The sequence below is a fragment of the Podarcis pityusensis genome (genome assembly GCF_964106645.2).
Source record: "Podarcis pityusensis genome assembly, chromosome: 4".
In the NCBI taxonomy this organism is placed as follows: Eukaryota; Metazoa; Chordata; class Lepidosauria; order Squamata; family Lacertidae; genus Podarcis; species Podarcis pityusensis.
In genome coordinates this window covers 69,603,939-69,622,811 of record NC_138027.1, presented here as the reverse complement: position 1 = coordinate 69,622,811, position 18,873 = coordinate 69,603,939, and the positions used below count along the sequence as shown (strand labels likewise).

The window sequence follows — 18,873 nt, the reverse complement described above, 5'->3', positions numbered from 1 at the left end:
CCCTGCTTCGCCGTAGCGGAATAGTCCCTGTTTACCGCAGAGCCAGTCCCTCCAGTTCAGAGGGAGTCCGCCATTGCCGGTGGCGCCACCCCGGAAGTCCAAAGTCTTTACAAAAAATTCTATTGTCACCAATATATTTAAATTTTATTTAAAATCAAGTATGCCAAACTTGCCATGATAAGGTGAACACAAAATCCTACATCCATCAATATTCCAAAGAACTATTCAGGTACTCTAAGAAAAAGCATAAAAACGGAAGCCCCTTCTGCAAAGAAAGATGTTTTATTCTTTTTTTTTAAGAATCTGAAAGACAGGTTTTTGACAGCACTAGTTTGCATGCAGGTTCAGTCCCCAAATATCCAGGCAGAGCTGGGAATGTCCTTTCTCTGAAACCCTGGTGAACTGTTGCTCATCAGTGTAAACAATATTGAGCCAAATGGATAAACCAGACTTCATATAAGGCAGCTTCCAAAAGCAGCTAATCAAAGATACTTTAGAGAGAGGTGGGAGGAAATATTTCACAAATGCATAGAGTTCAGAGCAGTTAATTCTAACACAAGCCCAATGGCACTGGGGATCAAAGGCAGGAAATTAAAAAACACACTAAGGTCAAGAGTCTTGTTTTGGAACTAAAATGCTGACAAAAGAAACACAGTAAATATTATTTTTAGGCTATAGCTTGAAACGTAAAACAATCAATTGCTGAAAAGTGCTGTTCAAAGATTTCAATCAAAATCATTGAATCTAGGGATTTCAGAGTATCAATTTGAGGCTCATTGTCCATCGAGTTAGGAGGCTGACACCTGCTCCTTCTATTTGACTTTTCAAAAAGAGAGAAAGGAATCGAGGAATTTGATTTCTGTGAATTCCGTTGTGGACTGACCTGATGTGCACATCCCAGGCTAATGTGTCGATCGGAATATCATTATCCGTCAGATGTTGCACTTTTCTCCAAATTTTGCAGCTGTCGGCGAAATGCACAAACACAAATCCCACTGTGTTAACATACATATTTTAAGATTAAGATATCCTGAGACCTCCGGGTGCAGGACAACATAGAAACTCAAAGAAAAAGGAGAAGGAGAAGAAGACTGATATAAAATAGATCTGTATTTTGTGATAAAATTGTAATGTAGATTTTTTTAAAGGAAAGATTAATATGGAAGCAGACTGGAGCAGACTTATTAATAAACATGTAAAACAGATGTGGACAGGAATTGACTTATCCCTCTATCCCCTATGCTTCTCCGTGAGACAGCTTGGGAAATCTGCTGGCTGAAGGTTTCGATTGAAAGACAGGCTAGAATTATTACATTCTTTAAAGGACCTTTTGTCTTTACTGAACATTTTAGAACTCATGTGCTGAGGAAAACTCCTCCCACTCTGAATTCTCAGCCTCATCCCCTGAAAACGAAGAGCCTTGTCAGGGTCACATGACACAATTCATGTTTCTCAGGAGCTCCTGCCATAGAAACATGTTCCTCCTCCAGCCTCATGATGTTGCCATTCCACGATGGGATGCAGCAAAGGCAAACACCACATGTGGCAAGGTCATTTGAAACATTTACCAAACTATGGATCAGTAAGTATTGACTCAGAAAATTTAGCCCTAGGCCTTATTTAGAGATGCTTAACCCTTGGAGAATGGGCTTAAAAGATACATTCAGAATTATTTAAAAGTATTTTAAAATGTCACAGTATTTTGTACATATAATACAAGAAATATATCCTCTCTGACTAATACTGATCCATAGTTTGGTAAATGTATCAAATAGCCGATAGCTTTTTTTTTGTAAGATATGAAATGTCTTCATAAATCTAAGTAGAAAATGCAGTCATATATAATAAATTAGACTAATTGATTTTTAAATTAACTTGAAGCCTATGCAAAATAAGGTGACAGATCACATACTTTCCATTGAAGGAATCCTGACATTGCTACACCAGGTATGCCAGGGATCACCGATTACCGATCTATAAAGGCTCATCTAGTTTGACCCTGTATTTCCTGACGTAAAAGCAAAAGGTTGTAGCTGGGGGGGGGGACCCATTGTATTTGAAACGCCATAAAAAGGTATTTATATTCATCTCTTTTACAAAGAAATTGTCTATGTAATTTGAAGTCGGCTATAATAGAAAACATTTTAAACACTTGCACTATTTTCCTAGAAATGAAAAACAACAACAGCATTAAATTCTAATTAAACTGCCATTATAAATCATGTTGCAGAAACAACAAAGGGCAAGGAATTTTATAATAACCTATATAACAATTTGGGTTTAGCCAATGTGCTTTAGGGCATCATTCTGCCAGAGCACTTAACATTTCTAATGCCTGTACAGCCATTTAATTTCAGTGCTCAGTTCATATTATCAAAGGCATAATATGATCCTCTTCCTTCTCAAAACAGTTTTTCTGGGATCCACTGGGAACGTATGCATTAGCAGTTAGATTCCCCCTGGAAAAGAAAGGAGCCTCCATCAAAGAAAGATTACTCCCATACTGGTAGGACTTCACCTCCTCAAGTTGCTCTGCACATGGAAGACAGTTTGTTCAGATTTAGTTAGGTATGAATTTTCTTTCCTTTCTGTCACTTCACAGGATAAAATGGCTAGGAAAAAGAGCCTGGAGACTGTAAATAAGTGTTAATTAGAAGTTAAAGATGTTAAACTGTTAAAGAGGTGTTAAAGTGCAAGTAATTAGCTCCAATTAGATGTGGGAAGCATTAGAACATGGGTGCTTGGTAATCTGTCAGACATACACGGAAGGTTATACAATCCAACATTTATAGTTCTGAATATCTGGTATTTCTTATTATCCATAAACTTTCATTAGAGCAGGCTCACTATTCAGCAAAACTTATACAAATTTCACACACATGCTGGATAATATCTAACCTTAGTCACACCCTGAGTAGATTCACTGAAATCAACGAACTTAAATCTAATCTGCATCCATTCTGGCATGTCTGGCATTGGATATTACCTGTAACTTTTGTTTCATGCTATTTTATTTCATAATTGGAGGGGGGCCATCATAGAGAAAATACAAATTTGGGATTTTGCGAGAAAACTAGAAAATTTGACAATTTTGTTTCAGATCCTGTTCTTTAGTCTGATGTTCCCCCTTTTCATCTGTATTTTTTTCTTCAAAAATATCATATCATTACAATGAGTAGACTGTAATTTTTTAATAGGTATTATATAAAAAGAAAAGGAGGGGGAAGGGAAAATAGCATTATCAGATTTCATTCCTTGAGAACAAAGCATAGTTCAAAATGAATAGAGGTCATTTTCAATATTTTCAATTCTCCCATACTTATGATAGGCATGGCAACTGAAGGCAATAGTGATTCCATCTCTCAGCATTTTGTTTTAGACCATTTTTCTACTAAATTAAATAATATACCATCTCTGTATGTGAATGATTACAAGCATTAGATAGCCTAGCAAAATTATTATCTGTTCCCATTGTACTATAACTCCTGTTATTTCCTTGGTAACTTGTCGAAAAATATCTTTCCAGATTTTTCAGCTTTAAACTTTCTTCTATGGAAGATAATGTCCCCCTTTTCAATGTTTTTAGAGTTGCCTAGTTTCTACGGCTCTTCTTTACAAATTAACTCTCGCTGTCTGCTTGTTCTCAAAAGCTGTCCAACACATCTGTCAACAAGCTGGAAAACCTGCAGCTCACATATCTGATCACATTTCATAAAGAAGACAGACCATTTGACTCTCAGGTGACTGCTGGTAGCTTTGATCAAGACTTCTGTGCCATCAAACTCTCTTTTCATATTTAGTTGAACACAGCTGAGCAGTCATAATGATTTCTGCATTGGATCCAGGGTTTTCCCCGCAAGTGCATACAAATGAAATCAGCGTTAGATTAATCTTCATGCTAAACATGCTATGAAGCCAATTAAGGAACCTTATTCTAACATACACATGCAACAGATGGGGAAATTGTGGCTTGAATTCAGTGGTCTTCCTCCACTGATGGAAGGCCCTTTGATCCAGCAGAGGCTTCCACCAGCTGAAAGGGGAGGCAGGGTATTTTTTTCTAACTCCCCCTGAAGCCCCTACATGCACACAAAATCTGCTCCAGTGTAGTAGACAGACGAGTGTGAGAAGTAGTATAGGGATCTGCAAGGAGAGAGTGTACTGGATAAAACCCTGCTCTGGAGGTAAAGGTAAAAGGTAAAGGATCCCTAGACGGTTAAGTCCAGTCAAACTAGACTATGGGGTTGTGGCGCTCATCTCATTTTCAGGCCGAGGAAGCCGGCATTGTCCACAGACAGCTTTCCAGGTCATGTGGCCAGCAGGACTAAACCGCTTCTGATGCAACGGAACACTGTGACAGAAACCAGAGCAAACGGAAACGCTGTTTACCTTCCCGCCGCAGCGGTACCTATTTATCTACTTGCACTAGCGTGCTTTCGAACTGGAGCAGAACAACACAGGAGCTGGAGCAGAACAACGGGAGCTCACTCCGTCGCGGGGATTCATACTGCTGACCTTCTGATCAGCAAGCCCAAGAGGCTTAGTTGTTTAGACCACAGTGCCACTCCTGCCCCCTGCTCTGGAGGATAGGACTCTAATCAAGGGATTCATGTTACAAGAATGGTGACTCTGATCATGAAGAATGATCTGACAGTAAGAGCTGTTTGACAGTGGTACTGACTCCCTTGGGAGATAGTGGACTCTCCTTTCTTGGAGGTTTTTAAGCAGAGGTTGGATGGCCACCTTTCATGGATGCTTTAGCTGAGATTCCTCCATTGCAGGGGGTTGGACTAGATGATCCTCTTGATCCCTTCCAACTCTACAGTTATATGATTCTATGATGAATAACTGCTAACAGCAGAGGAGACATCACTGGTTACCACCAAGGAGTAAAACATGAACTAGGAAAACAGTGGCTAAAGGAACTGAACATCTGAGCATGTATAACTGAGTGTTGGATTATGCATTCAGAAAGTTATTCTGCTAATGTATTTCTCTGTGGATTTCTTCCTTTCTGACTCCTACTGAGCCTGCATCTGTTATTTTCAGGCAGTAGAGATAAGAATATGGGACGGATGTAAATATGATGCAGTTTGTTGATTAAATACTTGGCCTGCGTTTATCTGTTGGAACCCTCAATATCAGGCAGACACTTTAATCAAGCAATAATCCTGAAACAATGGTGGTCTTTAGAAAAGGGAGAGAGATCAGGCCTGCCGTGTCCATAATTTATTGCAAATGCATCCATGTTAGACTTTGCCTAATAGCTTAAATATGATAATCAAGGAAAATATTTGTCATAACATACAAAACCACATCTTAAGAGTCTCTGGCTCTGTCCAGTGATTATGTGGATCCCCTCTGGAATCAATTGATTTCCCTTTGATAGTAACTGGTAATGTGCCTCATTGCACAGTTATGACATTCCCTGCAAGCAAATACATCAGCAGTGACCACAAACGTGCATGAAAGAAGCAGACACATTGCCAGTTCGGTGTCTTATTTGGACAATTGGATTGTAGTTTAGCCAGTTTGAATGCCTCCACCCTTATTCCCATGATTAATTGGTTGCACCACCTAAATCTGGGCAGTGAGATATTTGAGTGTTCTCCTTCACAGTGCCTCTTTGTCTTCAAAAAATAGAATTGGTATACTCAACTTACATTTACCTCAGACAATGTATGAAACAAATCTATTTGTGCTCCTCATTGTAAGACCTTTAGGATGGCCTCCATTTAATGTATGACCCTGAAATTAGTACCCCAAACCACAAGGCAATTTTTAAATATGCACAGTGACAACAACAAGGTAATCCAGTGTTGATAAATATGCCAAAGTATTGAGGCACTTCTTGAAAATCTCATATAATAACTGCCCTTTGGTGTTCAAAAGGTTTATCTGTTTGTTCTTTAAAAATGTTCCAACACATAGCAAGAGGAATTTACTTATTTATTGCATTTATATCCCTCCTTTTCCAGCCATGGATGGCATCTAGCTATGAAGAACATAATGAACTATATGGCATTAACTGTATTGGAAGACTGTGCCAACAAGCCAGCAAGCACACACCACTGAAATCTGGAAGCAAAGAGGTGTAATCTCTTCCCAGGGCAGAACTAGGCTTCATTTCACCCGGGTCAAAGACCCAGTTGGCACACAAAACCCATGCACATTTGCATACACACACACACACACACACACACTGGTTGGGGGCCTCAATGGCACCCCTCTGTAGGCTTCACCCGGGGGGGGACCCCTAGCTAACCCACCCACACACACCCATAGCTACAGCACTGCTCCTATATAGCCAATAACTGAAAGAAAGCACCTTAGTGCAAATGGAGCAGTGGTGCTGAATAACAGCAAGTATTCAGAACTGCAATTGTAGGACATGTTCATTCTTAAGAAATTTCTGGTTCAAGAGTAGAGAAAACAGGAGGCGTTGTGTTCAGATTTCTGGGAATACAGTGGTACCTCTGGTTGCAGACACGATCCTTACCAGGGTGCCGTTCGCACCCCAAAAAGTCCATAACCAGAGTGGCGCTTCTGTGCATGTGTGAAGCGTGATAGAGCGCTTCTGCGCATGCACGAACCACACAGAACGCCTCTGCGCATGTGTGAACCACGCAGAATGCTTCTGTGTGTGCACATGGGGCAAAACCCGAAAGTAAACACTTCCGGGTTTCCCGCATTCTTAACTCGAAAAAATGTAACATGAAACGTTCGCAAGAGGAGGTATGCCTGTACTCCTTTGTGTGGCTGTGCCACCTGCACTGATACTATGATTCCCCTAATCCGCATACACTGGTGGGGGGGATTTGGTTGATCAGAGATCAGCACAATTGCTGTGTGACTTGCAGAAAACAGATTCAAAACCACCGAAAATGCCCTGGAGATATCAAAGGACTAAGCACTGTGGAATTAAGTGATTTACTGCAACTATTACAGATTGGGAAAGAATCCTTGATTTTCTACTTTTGAGAGAATAGATGCTAAAAATGTTCTATTCCAGATAACTTTATTTTCTCCTAGACCTGCTGCTAGCCGGAAGAAAATCTGTTCTCTGAACTCAAGAAAAGACTCAAGAAAACCGATCGCTTGAAGCAAACTAGTCTTAATCAAGAACCCACTACTCAGCAGTTATGTTTAACTAGAAGTTCAACAGTTAAGTTTCATTCATGGGAAATGCTTTCTCTCTCTTAGGTACACAGGTGACTTGCACCTATATAAACGAAAAAGGAGGTTGTAAATCAAAATCATTATTTATTTATTTATTTATTTGCTGATTGAGCTGACTGCTTTTGAGCTAAATGCCATATTCTTAAGGTGATCGGCGTGGGTGGTCTTGGCATGCTTTTTCTGTTTAATTAAAGGAATTGTTGGCAAGAATAACTTGAATGCATTTCTCAATAGATGTATGAAAAGTCATTTTGGGGGAGGGGTTACTGGAACTTCACTGATGTTTATAATTATGATATTTTCAAGGATGAACTACAGAGCACCATATGGTTCATCATACCACAGCACACTGATATCAGACAAAAACATAACACATTCTCCCTTAACTGTTAGACATAGTCAGTTCTCAGTTAACAACAATTCAAAGTGTTCCTTTTCTGGCGGGCTCTCCAGTCTGCTCAAGGAATAACTGAAACAGAGCCATAACCAGACTTTTCTGGACCCAGTGCAGAGAGATTTCTTTTTTTAAAGGAAAGTGTTTTTCACATTGACAGACAGGAAGGGGAGCTGAGCTTTTATTAATAGGAGCTTCCAAAAGATTGAACCTCATGGCCTTCCCCCTCTTTTGTGAGCCTGAGTGGAGAGGGAGAAGGATGTAGATTGAGGTACTCCTGCTTCCCTATATGTTGCTGCAGACTGTTACAATTATACAGTGCTATTTTTCTAGAAAAAGAGGTGCCAGAACTCACCATGAACTCACCTCGTTCTCTTAGAATGGCAATGGCGCCCACCTTAGAGGTGCTGGAACTGAGTTCCGGTGAGTTTTGCAATAATCAAAGATGATGGTGCTCAATTAAGTTTTACTCAGAGTAGAAATTCATGGGCCTATCTTAGTCATGTTCATTAATTCCAATGGGTCCACTGAGTCAAAGTTGATGACCACCCAGGGCTGCCACCACAATTATAGATTAAGATCACTAGACGCTATAAAGTGTTGTTGTTGTTGTTGTTGTTTAGTCGTTTAGTCGTGTCCGATTCTTCATGACCCCATGGACCAGAGCACGCCTCTCTTCCACTGCCTCCCGCACTATCCAACCATCTCGTCCTCTGTCGTCCCCTTCTCCTTGTGCCCTCAATCTTTCCCAACATCAGGGTCTTTTCCAGGGAGTCTTCTCTTCTCATGAGGTGACCAAAGTATTGGAGCCTCAGCTTCAGGATCTGTCCTTCCAGTGAGGACTCAGGGCTGATTTCCTTCAGAATGGATAGGTTATGCTATACAGTAATGTACTATAATTCTCAGCATCCATCAGTAGCCACTTTGAACCAAGCCCAAAATTTTCATTATTATTATTAATGGGACAAGCAAGCTGTATTTTAAAATCAGCATTCCTTAAACATGTGGAGTTAACACAAATAGAAGATTATCAGATTGTACATCTTTCAAGACGGAACTCAGCAACTAGAGGTTTGGAACTTGGTCATAAGTAAACCTATGAAGTACCACCAAGTTCTAACAGTGCCCGTTGGTTTCTCAGTATGAATTAATATAAAATAAATATTGATAATTCTCTTGCTTCTGTTTATAATATTCTGGCTGTAGACCAGCACAGGCCTCCTATAGATTCTAATCTTTAATACAGCCACATAGCAATAAAAGAGTTATCATTTTTCATAGAGTTCAGTCATAGAAGGATGAGGGGGAGACTATCTGATTATTGCAATAGAAGACTTTGCCTCTGGCAATACTGCCTATATAAAGATTGCATTTTCAGTCAAATGACAGACAGTATCCATAACACAGACTATTTACCTGTTTGTGTGAAACCACGTAAGCCTTCATACAAATTATGGTTGACACTGTGGCCAAGAGTCCATTATTTTGTCTGTTGTAGTCAAACAGCATGGAGCCTCTGGGGTTTGGCTCTTTCTTCTGGGCGGATGTGCAATGCTGTCAATTCTTTTCAAAACAAGAGTAAGATTAAACAGCAGAAAATGACTAAAACTCAAATAAGAGGCCATAAACTTCACAACCGGAGATTTATTACAGCAGCATTGTACTGAACATTGTTTCAAACTGTATGAGCTCAAAAAAAGGAAAATTGTTCGAGCCAGTTTTCAGACAGCTCTCTTGCCTTGGCACCCTGACATCTGTGTTTAATAGAGCCACAGTTTCCAGTTGTTTTTGGAGAAAATACTGGAAAAAAGACAGAAGATGTTCTGTCTCGCATCTCTGAGCATGTAAGACTGGGAAGAAGAGGGTGACTTCATGGTGGTCAATAGTGACAAAATCATGGCTGTCATCAGTGCTTTTTTCTTAAAAAAAATATGTTTAAGGGTCCTCTCATTTCCCTACTCATATTGAAATACTGCCCCTCATTGAGACCAAACTTAGATTCACAAAATGTTTAACGGTATGCGTACCCCTGCGTCCCCCCCAGGGAAAAAAAGCACTGGCTGTTATCATTCCAGAAAGTTACTCTGCTTCCCAATGAATTTTTGAGTCCACAGGGTTCTTGTGAACAATGAGCACATTTGCATGCAATTAGAAGAGCTAGCATCTGAAAGGACATTGGAGAAAAGAAGATGCTGTTTCTCGCAGATTATGTCTCTCTAACCCCAGGCTGCTTGACAAAGGAGCCAAAAACATTGACCTCTTGGCTTACAACATGATTGTAGCTAACAGAGGCTAGCTGGGGTCACAGTCCTGGATGAAGTCTCCAGGGGGCGCCACTGAGGATCCCAGCTTGTGGGAGGCTTCCTCCAACCATGGCCCCTCCTTGCAGCTCTGGAGTCTAGAAGCATCCTTCGTGTCTTTTGTAGCATGGATCTCGAGCTGCTGAGCACTAAAGGGATGTTAATTTAGGGTTACCAGACGTCCCCGTTTCCCGGGAACAGTCCCCAAATTTGTGAATACATCCCCGAACAAATCCCATCCCCGGAATGTGGCCAGATTTCATCTAATGTTCCCGGGAAATGCAGCGGCGGCAGTCTCAGCAGCCCAGAGCAGTTGGCTCTGGCTGGCTTCAGGAGCTGCTCGGAAGTCCCCATATGACAGTCATGCAGGGTCTCTAAGATGCATCTTCTGGGCTGCCTCCACCTTCCCTGACTCCAGCAACTAAGCTGTGAAGGGAGGCTTCATGCTGCCTATTGGAGGGGGCAGGGTTTTATCAGTTAGGCAACGGGAAGCCTCCCTTCCCAACTGAGGGATCCTTGCCCTCTTCTGCTTGCACGCAAGTAGGAATGGGATTGGGGCTGCTCCAATGGGAAGGGAGGCATCGCGCTGCCTGAGAGATCCCTGTCCCCTCCTGCTTGCACGCAAGTAGGAGTTGGGATGGGGCTGCTCCAAAAGACATTGTGAAGCCTTGCTTCCCAGCTGAGGTATGCCCGCCCCCATCCTGCTTGCACACAAGTAGGAATGGGATTGGGGCTGCTCCAATGGGAAGGGAGGCATTGTGCTGCCCGAGCCTCACCACTGCCACTCTCGGCCCTCCTTCTCTGCCTTCCATGCCTGACCCACCACTCACCGCTTCCCCACCACCACCACCGAAGAACCAACAACTCAGGGACTGCCCAGGCTCAGGGAGAAAGGAGATAGAAGCCTCGGAGGAAGGGGAAACGTGGCCACCCCTCTGCCACCGCCACTGCCATCGCTGCAGCATCAATGTCCCGAACATGTAGTATGTATGTATGTATGTATTTATTCATTTATTTATTTATTTATTTATAGTGTCCCCGGATTCATTGAAAAAAATCTGGTGACCTTAATAATTTGCAAGGGGAAGCAGGAAAACCATGCATACACTGAAAATCATGCATAGAGCCTGATCTGCACAAGACATCTACAGCAGGTTCATACATGGCTTCTCCCAAAGAATCCCAGGAACGGTTAAGAGTGCTGAAAGTTGTGAGGAGACCGCTATTCCCCTCACAGAGCTACAATTCCCAGATTGGTTTAATAATCGATCCTTCTTTCTTGGAAGTCTCTCCAGATGTGTGCTATAAAAGACAATGCCGCTCTGAAACACTTCCTCTTAATTCCCTGCAACATCGCAGCCTCCCAGCATTAGGGCACTGTGGACACTGACAATCTCTTTCTGGGACTCGGGTGGTCCTTGGTGCAGCCTTTTTCACTTCTTCATTTTGATTGACTTACTGTGGGTCTGGATTTTCCATTTGACTGTTTGGAGTTAATTGGCCTTTAGGGAGGACAGGTAAATGGCTTGCAGCACTCGGGGTAAGCATCCTGAGGCACGGGGAGGTGGGGGCACTTCTCTAACTGCCTCCTATTGGCGACAGGCTGAGGGTGGGCTGCTTGGTCTGGTGCTCTGGCAGCTTGGCAGGTACCACCTGCTGAACAGTGGAGGTGGCTAGCACTAGTCAAGTCAAGCATCTCCTGTGCTCCTCATTAAGAACAGATGGAAACATGGTCGCCCATCATGCCAGCTTGTGTGACAGAGCTATTCTGGGGTGGTTTGGTCCTTTGCAGAGGACAGGAGGACTTCCCTCTCTGCCTGCACTGGCTACACCTGCCTGCAGTTGTTGGTTGAGAGATTGGTGCAGGTCCTCAAGTTATATTTTTAATAGATACAATCTTTCTACCAAGTTTGGTCTCTTAAATCGACTGCTCTTCGAAAGAAAGAAAGAAAGAAAGAAAGAAAGAAAGAAAGAAAGAAAGAATTCTTTGTTTCTTCTCTCTCTTTTTTGCTTTTCATTCTTGGGTGTCTTTGCTTCCGATCTGATTTTCCATCCTTTTGAATTTGACGCTTATGCGCCTTTCTTATCCAGGCATGTCAAAAGACAGCTGGTTTCCATTCCATACACAAGTCAATTTTCATCACATGAAACCAGACCATGACAAGGCCCTTACGTTTGTAGACAGATCCAGTATTCGGAGAACAATCTCCTCAAGTCTGTAAAAGTGTGCAGTGGAATACCTATCAATAAAACAGGCCTGCTTTTTTAAACAGAGACATGTGTTACACTATCTGAAATGATAAATGCCCTTTTCTTCTGGAAGGTGTATTGCTGTTGCCTTTTAATTTTGCATTACCCATTTTGGATGACTTCCTCGCCAGCATAGTTTATGTCTGAGGTCACACAGTAGCCAAGCACGAGTGTTCCTACTAATTAACTAGAACTAGTCACTTAATAATTATTTGTATGAATAAATGCTCATAGTATCAAGAGCCCCATAAAGCTGCAATTTTAAAGTCCATGGCTATGGTACGGCCATAGAAAAGAAGGCTTAATTCATCAGAAGTTGCTGGAGGATGTTGCTGAGCTAAGACAGAGCAACGGGAGCTCACCCCGTCATGGGGATTCTAACCACCAACCTTCTGATCGGCAAGCCCAGGAGGTTCAGTGGTTTAGACCACAGCACCACTCCCATTAACTCCAGCCAGCACTAGCAGGGGATGATGGGTGTTAAAGGTCCAAAGCATCATGACAACATTAGTTTGGGGAATGCTGCCCTGAACACTCATTTTGTGGGCTCGCCCTGAGGGAGTTTAGCTTCTATTGTACATCTGGTGGCTAAACCAATAGCAGTCAAAGAAGCCATAAGACCACCCTTTTTAGTGCACACACACTGTACCTTAAAAGCACATTCCAAGCACAATCGTCATCCCCACCCCCAAGAATTCTGGGCACTGTAGTTTACGCCTCACAGTTACAATTCCCAGCAACCTTGTGTTTTGAATGTGTGAAGTTATAGTGCGTACACAACCAATATCTGACACCAGAGCATATCAGGCAGTGATATTACTAAAAGGGTGGACAGATGACACTGAAGAGAAGGGGAAGGGAAGAAAGATTGTTAGGAGGAACACTTGACACTTGCATCCTTTTGACACTTGACACTTGACACTTGCCAAGTTGCATAGATATGGGAGCAGTGGTATGGTTAAGAAAAGAGAGCCACTTCCTATTCCAATTCTCTCCAGCCAGAGCTCAGCCAGCACAGATGGAAGGATTTTTGCTCTTGAAGGGTTAGTTTGTGTCCTAGATTCCATCCTCCTTCATCTGGGTGCAAGGGTCCTCCTTGTCTGCTCTATTTTAGCTTACCCTTGTCTGACTGTCACATTTTGTTTATTTGGTCATGGCAAAAATTGCATTACAGTACGAGCTCAACTTTTCAACTCACAAAGGGTGTGACACATGGTGCCAGTTTTGCTGTATACATTTGTTCCATATATTAAATCCAGCATTCCTAGATTGTTTAATGGATTCATCTCTCCCATATATATTTTTTATATTTCAGTTTCAGTTGTTTGCTATTCCTGAGGGACTGAACAACGAAGCCAGATGAGGCCGGATCAGAAATAAAACAAGACCATTTCCAGAGTGAGAATATTTTTATTTTGAGGATTTGTTATTTTATTAGATACAAATTCTGTCAGAGGGAATAATGCACTTTCCACATCTCTAAAGCAATTCCTTTCACCCATTTGCCAACTCCAGTGTGTGTGGAGAATGCAGTGCATGGCTTTAAAATATTAACGGAGTTATTTACAGATTACCTTCAGCTAGAAATTAAAACAGAGAGAGACATATCTTTGCTTCAGGACCAGCCCTATCATTGGGCAGAGTGAAACAACTCCCTCAGGTGACAGATTCTTGGGGACTAACATTCCCCTAAACTAGCCTGCTTTCTTCATATGGAGTGGAGGATTCTTTCCCATTTCCAATGTTGATGTAACTGCAAGTCTAGTTAGCATGTGCATGTGGAAGGAGAGGGCACCATCAGGTAGCAAAATGTCTTGGACCAGCCCTACTTTGCTTTGGTTTGTTTGTTTGTGTTTGTTCCAAACGAGTTCATTCATAGATCTTTGGTTGGCTCAGTGGAAATGGGTTTTCAGTGAGTTGGTAGTCCTGTGTCTAGGCCATATCACTTCACATGGGAGGCAAACATGATTGAACACTACTTGCATGCAGAATAAAAACAGGTCTCATACAGTAACAGAGTTGAAAGGAGCACCAAAGATCTTCTGATTCAAACCTCTACCATGCCAGAATCACAGCACCTCAGGGAGAAGAGTAGGGCAGCAAAGGACGAGAGCTTGGAGATTTCAAAGCAGACTTCAGGGGAAAGAGGCAAACTGGATATAGTAAAAGGACATTGCAGGAAGCTGGGGCATAAAACAGGAGACACAACCAAGGGCAAGAGTGGCCAAGATGAAGTACAGACTTGTATTAACAACTTGACGTATGGTTGTCATATATATAGCATGTACTTGTAATGCAGAAACATTCATATAGGAGAGGACACATAGGATGCCTTCTCTGACAACACAACCCTCACTAAGCATTCACTGTGGTATGAAGTGGAAAAGAGGAGCCCAAAATGACACCAGGCAACTGGTAAGCAGTACTGGAAGGTCCTTCATGAAGTGAACCACACATCCTTCAGCTGAGGAGGCGACTATTTTAACAAATTTTTATTTGCATTTTATCTTGCAGACTTCTACATGATTTTATCTTGATAGCATAATAAACCTTGACATCCAGGACACATCAAACCATGTTTTAAAAATTCTCATTCTCATTGTTTCTTTTTTTAAAATCTCTAGTTACCCTTTTAATTTTTTAACAATTCCTTTGAGACTTACAAAGGTCTCCAAAGCATTATGTTTTCTTGGCAGGGAATTTTGCCCTGACTCCCCCAGCTCCAGTTTTAAAATAACACTGATACTTTTCCTGCTGTTAAAATGTTCCTCTTAGGTTTCTGCTATTTTCCAGTCATGAGTGACACTAAATGGGGTCTGCTTATAAAAACCATTATTTTACTAATATTCAGCCAGTCATTCATGAAACTTTGGCTGAAGCTGTTTCAAGATCCCAAGGCCTTTTGCTGATGGTTGGTTCCAATTTAGTCGCTGGTTTATTTTCTTTGTTAAGAAAATACCATTATGATTCTTAATGCTAACTTCCATGTGTCTAAAGGGAATTTATCTAGAATTTTCTTCTGTATGATGATGACCTCTGACAGATTTACAGAAGAAGTATGCCTGTTCCAACAGGTGCTATTGCTGTGTTTTGTTTTGTTTTTTGTGGACAGAAATCAGCTGCCTTTAAACATGTCTCTCTGTCTGATCCAGTTACATGCAAATGTTCAGTGTCAAAAACCAAACTGACCAGCTAGGACTTAGTCAACTCTTCTGCTCTTTGGTTAAACGTTTTCAGGAGAAAGCAAGTATACAGCACTCAAAACTTGCAAGTGAATTTCCTGTTATACAATAAAAGCTTTCATGAGTGTATTTCATTACAAGCCTGAAATTTCAATTAGGCTTTGCCAAATAGAGAGAGTAAACTTTACTCAGTCAAGACAGAATGTAGTTTCTTCCTCAGTGACAGGGTGAGGTTGCTGTTTTGCTAAAATAGTCTGCAACATGATATTGGTGCGATATTGGTGCGATAGATTAAAAACAAAAACAACAAAGTGCTTCTGCAAACCTAGCAGATTGAAAGCATAGCAGTGCAAGTAGACAAATAGGTACCTCTGCAGCAGGAAGGTAAATGGCATTTCCGTGCACTCTGGCTTCCATCATAGAAGGCCCTGCACTTGTCTTTGCTTTGGGATTTCCATTGTATGTAACAGTGATATTAAACAGCAGTAGTTGGTGGCACAAACTGCTTTGTGATGATATATACAAAATCTGAAAAAGGGAGCAAGGAAATGCTTTTCCACAGCAGACAGAAGATGATATTTATTTTCAATATTCACCATAGATGGCCACAAAGTGGTTTACCTAGAAATCAAGGAAATATCCCATTAATCAAAAGAATGTCGTATTTAAAACAAACACAAACAAAAGCCACATATAAAACCACTAGTCAGGGCAGTCAATAAATATTGAATTACATGTTACATTTATCCACATGTGTCCTTGGCAGTAGTTCAAACTAACAAACATCTCAAGAAGCATACAGAAATCTACAATGGTTATCTATCTATCATCTATCTATCTATCTATCATCTATCTATCTACTCAGCAATGGCCCTTCCCTGCAGTGCACATGCTCAGTACAGCTGAACTGGAATATAGGAGCTGGGTTTTCTTTTGCAAGGTTTTCGAATGTCCTTCCACTTCATGACAATAATATAAGAAAATGTTGTGACTCATAAATAATGATCAGGTTACATACTGGTGCACAATGCAAGAAAACATTACTGGCTTAGGACTGGCTTCAATCCTGTTTCGCAACCCTACCTCTGTGGAAAATGCTTCCACATGTCTATGGAGGAGGGGGGAATACTTGATTGTTGCAATAGATATTTGTTGTACATAGGGTGCTACTTTGGAGTTGGCACAGGAGGGAAAACTCGAACACACCCATGCATGAACAGAATGCTGCCTATATCACTTTAGATCCAGCTTGCTCGCATCATTGGTAAGCAAGAATGCTAACTGCTGGCAGCTCTATACAGAGATACTACGTGATTGAGTTTGACTTGGAATATTCTGCAGTCCATATTTCATTTGTATATATGTGTGTATGTCGCCTTACAGAGCAAAATATGATGGCATTACTCAAAAGGCCAGACTGTCCTGGGGCCTCTAACTTAATCTGCAGTGGCCTTAACCTGCAGTGAAACCTAGATAAATCTATTCAATATTAAATATTAGCCAAAGGGCAAGGATAAAATCACATTCGGATTTATAGGAGCCATCGTCCAAAAGTTTTTTGTGTGTTTTTTTTCTTAAAACTTGAATTAAGGAGAGTTGATTTATGTCTTGCAAAAATATTCTCTTCCCAAATGATTCCCTGAAGCAGCAGTCCTTTAAACAGAAGTGCAACCTGAATTGACCTCGAGCTGTAATAATCTTTATTTAGAAGGCAAAGAAGAATTTCATCAAAGGAGTCACATTCACTATGAAAACTTGAGCCATAGATCAAACCAAGAAAGGTCCAGTGTACTTAATAATCCTGGAATAAAAATGAAAACAGAAGTGTTCCCTAAAGGAATCGAAGCTAGTGAAATTTCCATTCTGGACATAGAGAGTTCTTCAGATCTCTTCCATGTTCCAGTTCTGTCTTGTATACTTATTGCCGAATGCCACCCCAATCGCTGGGTGGTGCTTGATTCCAGAAGTCCAAGGCACTTACTCAGGGTTCGTGTTTCCATTTGGAATAAGTCACACAGAGACTGTGGTGTCATTATGATATATGATTTATTTAGACATATATACAACCTGAGCCTACAATGGAGGGGTTCACAGCATTAACACCCCCAAAAGGTCTTGTTTCTCCCATAGCCCACAGCCTTGGATTAGAACAGAAATCAAACATTACTCACAGATGTTGCTCTGATTCTCTCTCCAGCTCACTGCTTTACTTCTTGGTCACATCATTGCAATTCAATGCTAAACTCTGGCTTTGTCCCAGGTTTGGATGAAACTATGGCTTTGCTCACAGTGGTGCAACAGGAGGGCCAAAGGAAGAGAAAGTGGTTTCAGTCTCCTCACCAGAAGCCTACCTTGAGCCCTCACCCACCATACCAAATTAGTGTAATTTATTTTGCTGTCCACATTAATGTTTAGGATTTACCGTAATACTCTAAAATAATAATCTAGGTCCTGTCATAATCTAATGGTCTGGTGCCATCACTATCTGTTTCTTAGTCACCAGTCAAAGTTCTTCTTCATCGAGGCCTATGGACCTTAATCTTCTGCTTCTCTTTCCATGATATGGGGTAGAGTTGGATCTCCTGTTCCTGAAGATGTCTGATCTGGCCACAGTTGCTCATGCCTTACCTACATGCCATTAAGATTACTGCAACACGCTGCCTTTGAAAAGTTCTCGGAAACTTCAGCTACTAAACCACTATGGAATCTTTATTACCCTGTCTAGCCAATTAGTTATCATTATGTACTAGTCAACTTGACCTTACTATGGATAAAAACACTGAGTGTCATTTCACTGTTTCTTACTCAGACTTGTTCTGTTGCATCACAATAGACGACGATTATTGTGTATTCTGGTCATGCCCTTTAGTGTTTGCAGCCCATCCTTGGCTTTTGTTCAACTTATGAATTTAATAAGTATTCCTTTCTGTTCATCCCACCTATGAAAGAAAATACTAATCAATGCCAGATTCTGTCCATTCTTTGTTCACTTTCTCTTTCCCATCTGTTCTCACCTGCCCAAGAATGACTTCTACTCAATTGCATGCCCACTAGGATTCCCAAACTCTTGTAAAAAAATGAAATAGGGACATGCCCCGAATCCTTATGCGACTCAAGGAACTGCCTGATTCACTATAGTGCTTTCATTTGTTTGGGGCATTCAAATATTGAATAAAACAGAATCCACTTTCATCAATGAATTATTTCGAACTGAGGGTAACCTTCCTCAGCTCAAGGCCCACACTGCCTCATGGGGAAACTTCCAAGGGGTGAGCGGAGCTGCAGGGAAGATTAGGTAGAGCAATAGATATACGTGTGCAGTAGGCTACCTTCCAGCTATACAAAAGTTTATTATTATTATTATTATTATTTGTACCGCACCCGTCTTACTGGGTTACCCCAGCCACTCTGGGTGGCTTCCAGCATACATAAAAACATAGTAAAACATTTAACCTTAAGAAGCCTCCCTGTACAGGGCTACCTTCAGATGTCTCCTGAATGTAATATACTTGACAGGAGATGGGAGGGTATTCCACAGGGTTAGTGCCACTACTGAGAAGGCCCTCTG

General features: G+C 41.4%; 1 long non-coding RNA gene across 1 annotated transcript; it reads right to left on the bottom strand.

The window, feature by feature from the left end:
- Positions 1-15,857: 15,857 nt before the first annotated feature.
- LOC308476449 lies at positions 15,858-18,117 on the bottom strand. Its single transcript, XR_013985908.1, has 2 exons — positions 17,477-18,117; positions 15,858-15,926 (listed from the first exon to the last, which is right to left on the bottom strand). It is a non-coding gene; the product is annotated as an uncharacterized lncRNA (long non-coding RNA).
- Between the last annotated feature and the right edge of the window lie 756 nt (positions 18,118-18,873).